Consider the following 13,617-nt stretch of genomic DNA (forward strand, 5'->3'; position numbering starts at 1 on the left):
TATGTCTTTATTTTTACAATTTTATTGAGATATAGTTGACCTACAATAAATTGCACATTTAAGGTGTACAATTTGAAAAGTTTTGACATGAATATACCTATGAGACTAACACCAAAATCAAAAGAGTATTTCATCCTTCTTTGTAATCCCTCCCCTCTCTTTTTCTGGGCTGTCTCCAAACATCTCCTGTCATTATAGATTGTTTTGCATTTTCTAGAATTTGATATAAATTATATAGCATTTTATTTATTTATTTTTCTGACTTCCTTCTTTCCAAATAAGCATTTGAAACATGCCCAGAATCTGACCACTCCTCTGCATCTGCTAAGCCAATATACAGGCCAAACCCACATCAAAGTCACCTTAATGATTCCCATAGCCTTCTTCTGTCCTTGCTTCTGCCCTCATTTTCCCCAATATCTATTGTCCTGATGGCAACTAGAGTGATATTCTTAAATATAAATTTGATTGTGTCTCTCTGCTCAAAATCTTCCTATAGCTTCCCATTTCCAAATAAAAGGCAATGACTTTAGCCAGGCCTGGTCATACTCATCTGTAATCCCAGCAGCTCAGGAGGCTGTCAGGAGGATCCTGAGTTCAAAGCCAGCCTCAGAAATGTAGTGAGTCCCTAAGCAACTCAGTTAGACCCTATCTCTAAATAAAATATTTTAAAAAGGACTGTGGGTGTTGCTCAGTGTTTAAGTGCCCCTGGGGGTTCAATCTCTGTTATCAGGAAAAAAAAAAAAAGGAAAAAAAGCCATGACTTTATTATGGACTGCCCTGCCTTAGTATGGACTGTTCTTATTCAATGTGACTCCCCTCATCCTTTTCTCCCCATTTCCTAACATTCTTCTCTTGTCTGTTAGTTCCATTTAAATACACCAATCCCACCCCTGCTTCAGAGCCTTTACACTTGCAACTTTGCCTCAACCTTAACTCCCCAAATCATCTGACTAGCTAACTACCCCCTCACTTTATCATGTCTCTGTAACAGTGGCATTTCATGTGATAAAGGCCTTCCCTGGCCACCCTACACAAAATAGAGCCTCTTGCCATGACTATCAAGCCCATTACCCTGCCTTTCTTTCTCTTCAGACTTGCCTTACCACTTTAGACTTCTCTTACCACTTGCCTTACATTTGTTTATCTACTTGACTGCTCTGACCCAACCTCAAACACAATTTCCAACAGGAGGAGCAGGAAATTAGTTGTTTTGTTCACTACTGTTACATCAGTGACTAGGGAAATGCCTAGAATGTATGAGAGAGTTAACAAATGATTTGTTGGATAAACTCATGGTTCCAATAATATTATAAATATACTACACTATTAACCTAAACACATATATTAACTATTAAGCCCCCATATATAAATAGTATTGAGAGGAAATAAGCTATGAGAACAAGGCATTTAAGGTCCACCTCTCAGCAGCATGCATCCTCAACTCCAGGAATGTACCCTGAATGTGTCTGTTGTTGAATAAAAACATACTTGTGTGGAGAGTAGTTGTTTGGTTACATGATACTGGAATATTTAAGAAGATCTTTTAAAAGTAGTTTTACTTTTTTCTTATTTTTCTTATTATAGAATATGGTATGTTGTAGAATTTTTCTTATTGTAGAATAGAAATTAATGATAATTCATTGGTGGAAAAATCAGAAGAGCAAAATTATCTAATTGCATATTATCTTCTTGATATTTACTTTGACTCATAATCAGATATACTTTTATATGCATAGTCAGTGCTTCCAGTTACTGAAGAACTAGCTGCTTAGTTTGTAGAGTTTTCAATATTTTGATTTATCAGTATTATTTTTTAAACTTATTGCCTTAAAGACATATTAACTAGTCTGGTGGATAATGAGAAGAAAATTTCTCAACTGGCCACAATAAGGTAGTGGTAGTTCTTTCTACCAGGATACATACAATTAGTGGATGAATCAGCATTCACTTTTACTCATAGCATTTAAATATGTGGCATTGATATTTAACATGATGTTTAATATAAGGTTATATTAAAAACCTTCAGAAAAGGAACAGGATAGAATGTGGTGGTGATTACTGGCATGGAGATAAATAATCTCAAGTGCATTATTCTTTAATACCTCAAAGGGAATTCTTACGGGGTAAGGGTTGAGTAATTGTTAAAGGTAAATGTGACCAGTTTGGGTGGAGGGGACATAAAATTCTAAGATATGAAGGGTTCCTAATGTCAGAGTACAATCTAAATGATACAAGAAAAACATATCTGAAACAAATAATTGGCAGCATAATAACATATACCATTGGAAATTTGTGAAGGCACTTGCCTAACGCTGCTGTTACCAGGAAGAACCTCATCTATTGTAAATGATGTGCCAGAGAATAGTGTTAAACATTTATGGAAGACTCAATCTCTCCAAGAGGGGCAACAGATTTACCCTCGAATATGAAACATTGGAAAAAAAGTGGACAAAATACAAACAGTTCTCAGATAATAGATAATAAGCAGCATAAGAGTGACCTCTAAGATAAAGTTAAGCATGAGAGATGAGTGCTAGGATTATCCCTATTTACTCGCTGGAAAGAATTTTTCAGGCCACATCCAGAGAAGGGAAACTCAAACAGAAAATCTCCAGAGTTGAAGAGATGGATTTTAAAGTCTGAAGAGACCGATGCAGCTAGAAGTCCCAGAGCAGAATAAAGGAGAGAGTAGAGAACTGCAGAGGGAGGGAGAGTGTGTACATGCATTAGCTCTCTAGACATCTATGGAGGGTTCCCCTGAAGTCTGTGGCTATGTAACAATGGGCACACATGTAAGGCCAGAGAAAGAACCTTCAGAAAGGAACAGAATGGAAGGTGGTGGCGATTGTTGGCATGGAGATCAATTTTTGTAATCACCAGCTAGAATGGAAAATCTATAATAAAAGGGCATCAAGTAACATAGTCAGTAAAAGGAAAAAAAAATTAGCCCAAGATTGAAGGTAACTCCTGTCTAGCAGAATCTTAAAAAGATAAAAATGTTTCCAAGATAGTTCAGAAAAAAAGCTGTACACAGCTCAAGAATATTTAAAAGAATACAAAATATGTTTCCAAGATAATTCAGCAAAAAGCTGTACACAGCTCAAGAATATTTAAAAGAATACAAAATATCCAGTACTCAACAAGGTAAATTCACAATGTTTGGAATCCAATAAAAATGTATGAGGCATGCGAAGAGGTAGGAAAATATAACCCATATTGAAAAGAAAATTAATAGAAATGATCATTAATTACACTGTGATAGGACATTAATACAGTTGTATACCATATGTTCAAGATGCTATGGAAAAGCATAAGCATGTAAAGGAGAAAAAAGAAGATATAAAAATGTCTGAATTAGATAAAACAGATAAAATTAGATAAAATCAGATAAAACAATGGCTAAGGTGAAAATTACACTGAATGAGATTAACAGCAGATTCCACATTGAAGAAGTCAATAATCAGCAAACTGAATATGCAGTGATAAAGACATTGAAGAAGTCAATATCAGCAAACTGAATATGCAGTGATAAAGACTCCAAAATCAAACACGGAGAAAGAGACTGAAATTAACAAAGCATCAGTATGCACAGCTTCACCAAGTCCAATATATATGTTATGGTAGTTCCTAAAAGAGATGGGAAAAACACATTTGAAGAAATAATAAATAAAAATGTTCTATATCTGATGAACACTCAGATTCAAAAAGCTCAATGAATAAGAAAAATGATAAGGATGACACAAATATACACTAAATGCTTAAAACCAGTGCTAAGAAAAAAATTGAAAAGCATCTACAGAAAACAGATACCATTATGTACAAAGGAGTGAAAGTAAAATGTCAAAATTCATTCAAGAACCATGCAAACCAGAAAATAGTACATCAACATTTTCAAGTTCTGAAAGAATAAAAAACACTGACATCCTAGAATTGCATTCCAAATGAAAATATATTTCAAAATGATGTAGTCTTTAATGCAAAAGAATTAAGTTAAACCCTACCCCACATAAAAATTACCTCAAAATGGACCACAGACATAAATGTAAGAATTCAAAATGGACAACACATATATATGTAAGAACCAAAACTAAATGTAAGAAAGCATAGGTAAATCTTGGAGTAGACAATGACTTTGTAGTTAAGACACCAAATGCCCAAGTACCAAAAGAAAAAAATAATAAAATAATGAACTTCAAATTTAAAACTTTTAAAGGCTACCATCGAAGAAAGTGAAAACACAATCATAGAAGAAAATATTTACAATTCATGTAGTTAGAATATAACTACCTAGAATATACAAGCAATTCTTATTGTTCAATATGAAAAGACAAATGGCAAGAAATTAGAATAGGCATTTCTCCAAAGAAAATATGCAAAAGCAAATAAGCAAATGAAAGGATACCCAGCACCATTAGGGAAATGTACAACCTCAGTGAGATACTACTTCACATCTATTAAGATGGTTATAATCAAAAAGATAATAATAAGTTGGCAAGGATGTGGATCAATGGGAGCCCTCACACACTCGTGGTAGGAATAGACTACAGACCTAAATGTAGCAGCTAAACCTATACAACTTCTGGAAGAAAATATAAAAAGCTGCTTGGCAGAGACTTTTAAAACTAACTAGCTCTTTCTGCCTCATGCTCTCTTTTTTTCTCTCTCTCCTCTCAGAAATAAATCAGACTTAAAAACTTTGTCTCATGCTGGGCGTGGTGGTGCATACCTGTAATACCAGTGGCTCAAGAGGCTGAGGCAGGGGGATTGCAAGTTCAAAGCCAGCCTCAGCAAAAGTGAGGCACTAAGCAACTCAGTGAGACCCTGTCTCTAAATAAAATACTAAATAGGACTGGGGATGTGGCTCAGTGGTGGTATGCCCCTGAGTTCAATCCCCAGTACCAACAACAACAACAACAACAACAAACTTTGTCTATTCTATATTCATTGTTATGGAAATGGAAAGGTAAGCTGACCGACTAGGACAAAGTATTGGCAAAACATATATCTCTCAAGAGAATGATATCTAGGATATACAAATGATTCTTACAACTTATTAATAAGAAAAATCACCCAATTTGAAAAGATGGGCAGAAGATTTTTTTTTCTTCACCAAAGTAGATACAAATATGGTGAATGTGCACATGAAAGGATATCCAACATAAGTTGAAATGTAAATCAAAACTGCAATGTTATTACACATACAGTAAGATAGACAAAATTTAAGACTGATCATAACAAATGTTGACAAAGATGAAGACTATGGTATCTCTCTTAGAACTACAGACTATAACATGTAGTATAAACAATGGCACAAACTGTTAGAAAACTGTTTGGCAGTTGCTTTAAAAATTAAATCACATCTGTCGAGATATTTACTCCAGAGAAATAAAAGCATACATCCACACTGAGACTTGTGCACAACTATTCATGGTGGTTTTATTTGTAATAGTCAAAAAATACCCAGTGTTGGACTGTGGGAACATGTCTGTCTTACATGCCTCAGAACCCTTATACTCATATTAACCATATAGTAGGCATTGGATTACTAACTATTACATGAATGTAGAGATTGATTTTTTTTACTGTTAATAGAGCTTCTCTTTTATTAAATATAACAGACAAAAGAAAATCACGTATAGCACAATGAATTATCACAAAGTAAACATATCCACTGAACCCTAACCCAGGTCAAGAAATTGGACATCAAATGCACCTTCATGAGCCCTTTCTCATTGCTCCCCTAATTATTCCCTCCACTCCCCCAGAGTTAGGCACTATTTTAACTTCTAATAACAAGGATTAGTTTTGCCTGTTTTGTTACTTTATATAGTGTAATCATACACATGTGTTCTTTGGTATGCGGCTTTTTTAGCTCCATATGTATTTTTATAAGATTTATCCAAGTTGTTGGATGTGAATGTGCTTCTTATTTTCATTGCTTAATAATTTTCCACTGTATAAATATAACCTGGTTTACTTAAAAAAAAATCCCCAATGTATATCAATAGGAAAATAGATAATAAATTTTGGAAACATACTTAGCAAGAATAAAGAACTATTGATAATAGCAAAAACAGAGAGATTCTGAATGAAATAAACTAGACAAAAAGTAATATGCATTGAAAATTCTTTTTTTTTTGTACTCCCTAGCACAAATATCCAGAGGTGCTCCACTGCTGAGCTACATCCCCAGCCCTTTTTATTTTATTTATTCATTTATTATTAATTTTTTTTTGCTATCAGATATGGAACTCTTGGGAACTCAACCACTGAGCCACATCCCCAGCCCTCTTTTGTATTTTATTTAGAGATAGGTACCAATGAGTTACTCAGGGCCTCCTTAAGTTGCTAAGGTTGGCTTTGAAATCCCAATTCTCCTGTTTCACCATTCTGAGCTGCTGGGATTACAGGTGTGTGCCACCATGCCCAGATTAGTTTTTATTTTGAAACAGAGTCTGGCTCAGTTCCCCAAGTTTACCTCAAACTTTCGATCCTCCAGCCTCAGCCTCCTGAATATCTGGGATTACAGACTCTGCCACCACCTTCCAGCAGATTCAGTTATATTTAAATGAAAAAGTTATAAACCAGGTGAATCCTAGTAAAGGTCTTAGTAAAAAATAATAAAAATAAAAGCACTATGCTTGGTCACAATATGGTAAGTCAGAAAATGACAACAAATATCCATTTTCTGTCAGGTTGACCAGAACAGTATCATTTCTCAATGGATTTCAAAGGGTCTCCTTCCTTCTTTCCCTGCCCTCCCTCCTTCCCTCCCTCCCTCCCTTACTTCCTTCCTTTCTGAGTTTTGGCGTGTGTGTGTGTGTGTGTGTGTGTATGTGTATGTGTGTGTGTGTGTGTGTGTGTGTGTGTGTGTGTGTGTACATCATCTTCAGTGCCAGTGTAAGAGGTTTAGGCAATGGATCAACCTTTACACCTGTGCCGAAGGACCCCAATCTTGGATCTATCTCCAAGGGTGGAGGTGACTCTAGATCCTCATTATAATCTCGAGAATGGGAACTCCTAAAAAATAAACAGGTCTTTCTTGGTAATACCAGTTTCCTCCTTGGTAAAAGTTAGTGTAGTGGGAGGGTGGCAAGGGCCCTACCCTGCCACAAAATAAATGCTAAAATATATTTTGGTACAAATTGTAAACACTAAAGAGTTAAAAGTAAGAGATGAGTCTTGGGATTTGAGCTAGACCTGGATAAGTACATAGGATTCAGATTCTAAAAAGAGAATAAAAGGCAAGTGAATTAAACAGCATAAGAAAGACTCAGCAGAAAGAAGTATGTTTAAAGAAAGTAAGGACACCTCATTTTGCTAAGAGGAAAGGATTCTATAAAGGATGACATATTTGTGTGCTTAGGTCAGATTATGAAATTCCTTGAAAATCAAGCATAAAGATTTAGACTTAATACAATAAAAATGCATAAAATATTAGACTTTAAGTAAAGGGATCATAAAACTTAAGTGGAATTTAAACAAGTATCTTGTCCTTAAATCCAGGGAAGATGGAGGTTTAGGCTGGGCATGACCAGTAGGGCTGAGGCACTCCCCACAACTAAAAAGCCATGTTGAAGTGTACTGTATTAATGGAAGTGAGTCATATACAAGGCAAGGTCTTCTGCCAGCATCTACTGTTTGTCTAGCCCTGACAAATATTATTCCACTTTCAACTGTACAAAGAAAGAAACTCAAACATCTGAAATTGCCACTAATATATGGCATGTATATGAGTTCCTGTTTCTGGTTCTGCCTAATTTACCTTGGCATTCTTTTCACGGAGGTCAAATATTTCGTGTGTTGAAATAAATGCAGAACAGATATTGGGGACTTGTGGCCTGCACATCTCAATTTCCACAGTGCTCTGTTGGGCTTTATCCATTTAGTTTTCAGAAATATAAATTACTTCCTTACCAGAGCAGCAGCAGAAGTAAGGAATATAGCCAAAAAGATTGTAGTAAGAGTCAGAAGTCTAATTGTGTGACTATAGGGAAATCATTAACTTTTCTGAGTCTCAGATATTTCATCTATACAAATATGGGTCAAAGTTAAAATTTTATAATTCATTTTTTAAGAAGAAAATGAAATAATATATGAAAGATTGCCCATTTATGTGGTTTAAATAATTAAACAGCAAAACCCTGGCGGTTACAGCCAATATAGACAATTGACAAAGCAACAAAAGTCTTGGCAATAAATGCTTTCATCACTAAGGAGACATTTTTAGATAGTGCCTACTCTGGAAACTGTTCTCTTCTCACTGAAACAAAGTAAGGCTGATAACATCCTCCCAAAGTGTGCTTGGAAGATCACAAGCACCTCTTGGAGGAGACAGGGAGAGTGGAGGAGAAAATATGTTCTTCGGGATAACATATAGTCTACCAGAGCATACACTGAAGAAAAGCAAACCCTCCTGAATCTTCAGCATTTGAACTTATGCATGCAGTATAAAATTAGAAACAGGACCATAAACACTATTATGAAGACTATACTTAGTGGGGGACACTGAACAAACATATATGGGAAAGTAAGTTCTCTGTGATTACTATGAAAGCTCAGTCTTACCCAAATCCACATGAAATTTGAAATGGTTTGGAATACATAAGAGGATCAGTGAATGACATCAAATGCAAATGATGAAATAGAGAATCTGAACATGATCTTTCTCTTATTTCTCACTGATCCCTTAGAACCACCAATAGAAATATAATATTAACTCTACATGTAAATTAAATTTTCTAGAAGCCCTTAGAACCACCAATAGAAATATAAACTCTACATGTAAATTAAATTTTCTAGAAGTCATATTTTAAAAAAATAGGACAGATGAGCTTCATTTAATAATACATTTTACATAATTCAATATAGTCAAAATGTCATCCTTTTAACTTGTAATCAAAATAAAAACATAACTGTTATTTTACATTCTTCATAATAAGTCTTTGATATCTGACTTATGGCACATCTCAGTTCAAACTGGGCACATTTAAAGACAGTTGCAGCATAAGAAAGTAGGGATTGTAAATTAACACTAGGCCATATCATATACTTGCACTTATTTTAAAGAAAAGCCAACTTTAATAGTATGTTTTAGGTTTTAAAATATTTTTGGCCAACCTCTATTGGTACTTACGCAGAAGTGAGAAAAGATGATTGAAGGTATCTCAACATCCCTCTTTTTTTTTTTTTTCACTCAGAGGTTAAGATTTCTGTTGCAATAGCTAGGGATTGCATTGTCATTTCAGATGAATCTCAAGTCTGTAACCAAAAAGTGTAAGTCATCATTAGGTTCCTACACTTGTCATTCTTTTATTATTTTTCGTTGTTATCTTAAATATATTTACTTCTTGACAAACATAAAGAAATAAAGAATTATATTTAAATGGATAATAAAACAATTTGACTGCATAAAATCCCTTTTCGTTTTAGGTAGACCTACTGGTACAAACAAGTCACCTGGGTGTTCTATTTTTCTTTGGTAACAGGGATTGAACTCAAGGGCTCTAGACCACTGAGTCACATCTCCAGCCCTATTTTGTATTTTATTTAGAGATAAGGTCTCACTGAATTGTTTAGGGCCTTACTTTTGCTGAGGCTGGCTTTGAACTCACAATCCTCCTGCCTCAGCCTCCAGAGCCACTGGGATTACAGGCATGCAGCACTGCACCCGGCACCTGCTCTGTTCTCTTACTTAACTGCAACTGTGTTTTCCTTGGTAGATTACTTCTTTGCACCAGGGTTTCTTGATAGAACTCTATTGGTACTTTGGTTTGGACTGTTCCTACTAGCTGAAGGTTATAAATATGGGCCTGGCCAACAAATGTTAGTAGTTTCCTCAGTCATGGTGAAACAACAACAAAATGCCCCCAGCCATTTCTAAACTTCTCTTGATAAGACTAGTATCACTCTCCCAGTTTTAGAGTCACTGGTTGAAACGTTAGTTAAACTCTGATCATTGAACAAAGCACCTTTAGTTGTAAGTATCCCATATTTTGTAGTTTGCAAGTATTCTGTATTTTGTAATTTCTCTTATCAGCTAAAAAGAAAGGATTATAAAATCAACATTTAAGGCCAGGCTTCATGATGCACACTGTAATCCCAGTGGCTCTGGAGGCTGAGGCAGGAGGATCTTGAGTTCAGAGTCACCCTCAGCAATTTAGCAAGGCCTTAAGTAATTTATGGATTTCCTATCTCAAAATAAAAAAAAATGTAAAAAAGGGCTGGTGATGTGGATCAGTGGTTAAGCACCTAGATTCAATCCCCTGTGCCCATCCTCCACAAATCAACATTTTAAAAACCATAATCACTAAAACATCAAAGAAACTCAAAGGCCCTTGTAAACACAAATGACTTTGCTTCAAAGGTTTTTTGCTTTTTGTTTTCCACTTCAAGTTAACACTACCTTTAAAAAAAATCACATTTTTGAATTTATTTTTTCTGACCTCTAAGAGGGATCTTACATTTTTCTACTTCCCTTTCCAAGACTATTTCCTATTTTGCACTGTGAAATCTTGAATTTAAATCTGAATTAGTTGCATTGATTTTCCCTTGTCTTAATAGTCAAATTATGATACAATTTGAATTATTGAAATGCATATGGAGGGGTTTCTTTTCTTATTTTTAATGAAAACTCATGTTTTTAAAATTAGCACCTAGGGGACTATAGGTGGAGAATTAATATGTAGAGTCATCAGATTGAACCCAGGGGCACTCTACCACTGAGTTACACCTTCATTCCTTTTAATTTCTTTTTATTTTTTAAGACAGGTCTCATGAAGTTGCCCAGGCTTGACTGGAACCTACCATTCTCCTACCTCAGCCTTACAAGTCTCTGGAATTACCACCTAGTTTTCCTATTTCTTGCTTTCCCTCTTCTTTAATTTCAACAACCTCTTCAACATGATGCTTCTAAAATACCAAATCTGATTCCTCCCCCACCCACCTCTCTCTCTCTCTCACACACACACACAGAAACATTCTGTAGCTTAAGTGGGAACTTACTTTAAACAAATAAGCAATCCATGTCAGAGATTTCTGAAGACAGGATTAAAGACATATATCAAAGGTACTAAGAAGGAACTGGTAATCATTGGTCTCAGATAGACATCTAGGAGCAGTGGTAAAGAGAAGAAGCTTCCTGAAATGAGGCACCTGTGAAGTTATTGATACCTTGCTTATTTTTCAATAAAAACCTCAAACACTGGGACTCACCCTGCAAGGTTAAAGGAAGAGTACATGGAAAAAGGTTGCTGGTTCTTTGTCTTAACTTTGTCACCCACTGGCACTCATGTGGAATGAAAGTCTGAACACCTAGGATCCATGAGGTTGGAAGGGAGTTGTTACAAAGCAGGACTGTGGGGTCAAGTAGCCCTGGAAGTGAGTCCATACTTCATCATAGACTGGTGACCAATGAAAAAATAAATAAATAGAAGGGAGGCCAGTACAATAGAGGATGAAAAATGGGAGGAGGGAAGCGGGGAGGTATACTGGGGATTAAAGTGGAGCAAATTATATTCCATGCATGTATGACTGTCAAAACGAACTGATTGTTATGGGTTACAATGAACTAACAAAAACATTTAAAAGAACTATATTAAAATATAGTGTGTGTGTGTGTGTGTGTGTGTGTGTGTGTGTGTGTGTATATATATATATATATATATATATATATATATATATATATAACCTTTGGTGAGGATTAAGTTGAACCTTATATAAATTTCAGTATTATAATGTTCAATATTATAATCCACTCATATTCTTTAATGCAAAACTATGTCAAGACTAGAGTAGAGGTGTACAGTTAAGATCACTTATGTTATTATTTATATCTTGCTCTCCCTGATAAAAAGGCTACCACAAACCTTTTTATGTCTGTATTAACCATCTCTTTTAACTTTGCATGTGTTGGGACTCAAAACCACCTGGCATCCTTGTCTTTTTCAGAAATATGACCCTCCCTACTTTGGAAGACTACATTATTCATTAAATGTAGTCTTAAGAAAAATAGTGGGGAAAATCACCTTCATGGTTTTTCCTTGCCAGAATGAAGGAACCCACATCTCAACTAATACCTAAGCAATGGTATGAAGCCACTGACTTATTTTGTTCTATTTTAATGTATCTAATAAGTTCCTGTTAATTTTTTAAACTCCAAGTCATCACTTTCTCTATATTCTACATTATGCTCTTCCTGCCAACATACATTATCAACTTGCACATAAACTTATATTAGCCTTGAAATGACTAACCCGTTTCTCCTGCTAAAGGAGCTCATGAGGGAGTTCTCCATATTTTTTTTGTGTGTGACTTAGTAACATTCCAAACTCAAAGAAGAACTCAAGATCTGAATTTATAGTAGCCACCTCAAAGATAGGAAGGGAGAATGCAGAATAATCCACAGGGGAAATACAATGAAAGGAACAGAATACCAATTTAAGAATGAGGAAATTACAAAGGAAGATGAAAGAACAGCTGATTGGACACTGAAATAAGCAAACTTATCATAACAAATGGAAAATAAGCTCAAGAAACTCTCCTAGAACTCAAAGAAAACGTAACAGACAAGTAGGACAAATCCCTCAGACACAAGCATACGAAAGAACAGTTACAAGAAAAAAAAATACCAAAGTTCTTTAATAAGCTAAAGAGACACTCCTGTCTAAAAGTTCAGAGATTACTTTCAATCAGAGGAAATTAAGAAAACAAAAAACACCAGACATATAATATATGAGTGATTTTTTTTAAATATTAAAAAAAAATCATACTAGAAATCATCAAAATAAAACATAGTAACAGAGAAACAAAAATTCAATCTGACATGAGGCATTTCTGAAAATGAAATGCCAGAAGCCAACAGAGACACAGGTACATAATTTTAAGAACTAAAAGTTATGATCCAAAATTTCTAGAGTTTTTCAAACTGTTATCCATGTTCAAAGGAAACAATTCCTTTTAGTAGAGTGCACAAAATAAAACAAAAAGGGCATTTATATAAAGCTTGGTTATTGTGGGCACTTCAGAGTTCTTAGAACTTTATGTTAACTTCTTTAATCTTCACAAGAATCCTCTGAGGAAAGTCTTAGTATGATCTTTGTTTCATTTCCAGGGAAAGAAACTGATTCAGAAAGAAAATAACTTAAGTCAGCCAAAACACAGGGTTGGTGACTGGCCAAACCCAGGAGGTGTTCCTGACAGATACCTGCACTGACTGCCCAAATCCCCCACAGGCTTGTCAAAAAAACAACATAGATTGACTCAGGTCACAGACAACTTAGTTAAAATTATTACAATTATAAAATACAAAATCAGTCAGTAAAATACAGATTGAAATCTAAGCCAGTTAGTACTATTATAAATTATAGGTACAAAATAATCTTGGAATCAAATGCATAATATTAAAAGTGTGTGTGATAAAAATAAATAGTCTGGCTTTTTAAGGACATTTTACATAAACAGATACAAAAGAAACACCCAAATTATAGAAATTGACTTAAAAACAAGCAGAAGACTTAAAACAACCATGGGAAAAAATTAAAAACCTGTCAGGGTTAAAAATAAAAGAAGCAACCATTGGAAATGGGAGATGGTCTACCAAACTTCCACAAAACA

Source organism: Urocitellus parryii, chromosome Y, assembly GCF_045843805.1.
Source record: "Urocitellus parryii isolate mUroPar1 chromosome Y, mUroPar1.hap1, whole genome shotgun sequence".
Taxonomy (NCBI): domain Eukaryota; kingdom Metazoa; phylum Chordata; class Mammalia; order Rodentia; family Sciuridae; genus Urocitellus; species Urocitellus parryii.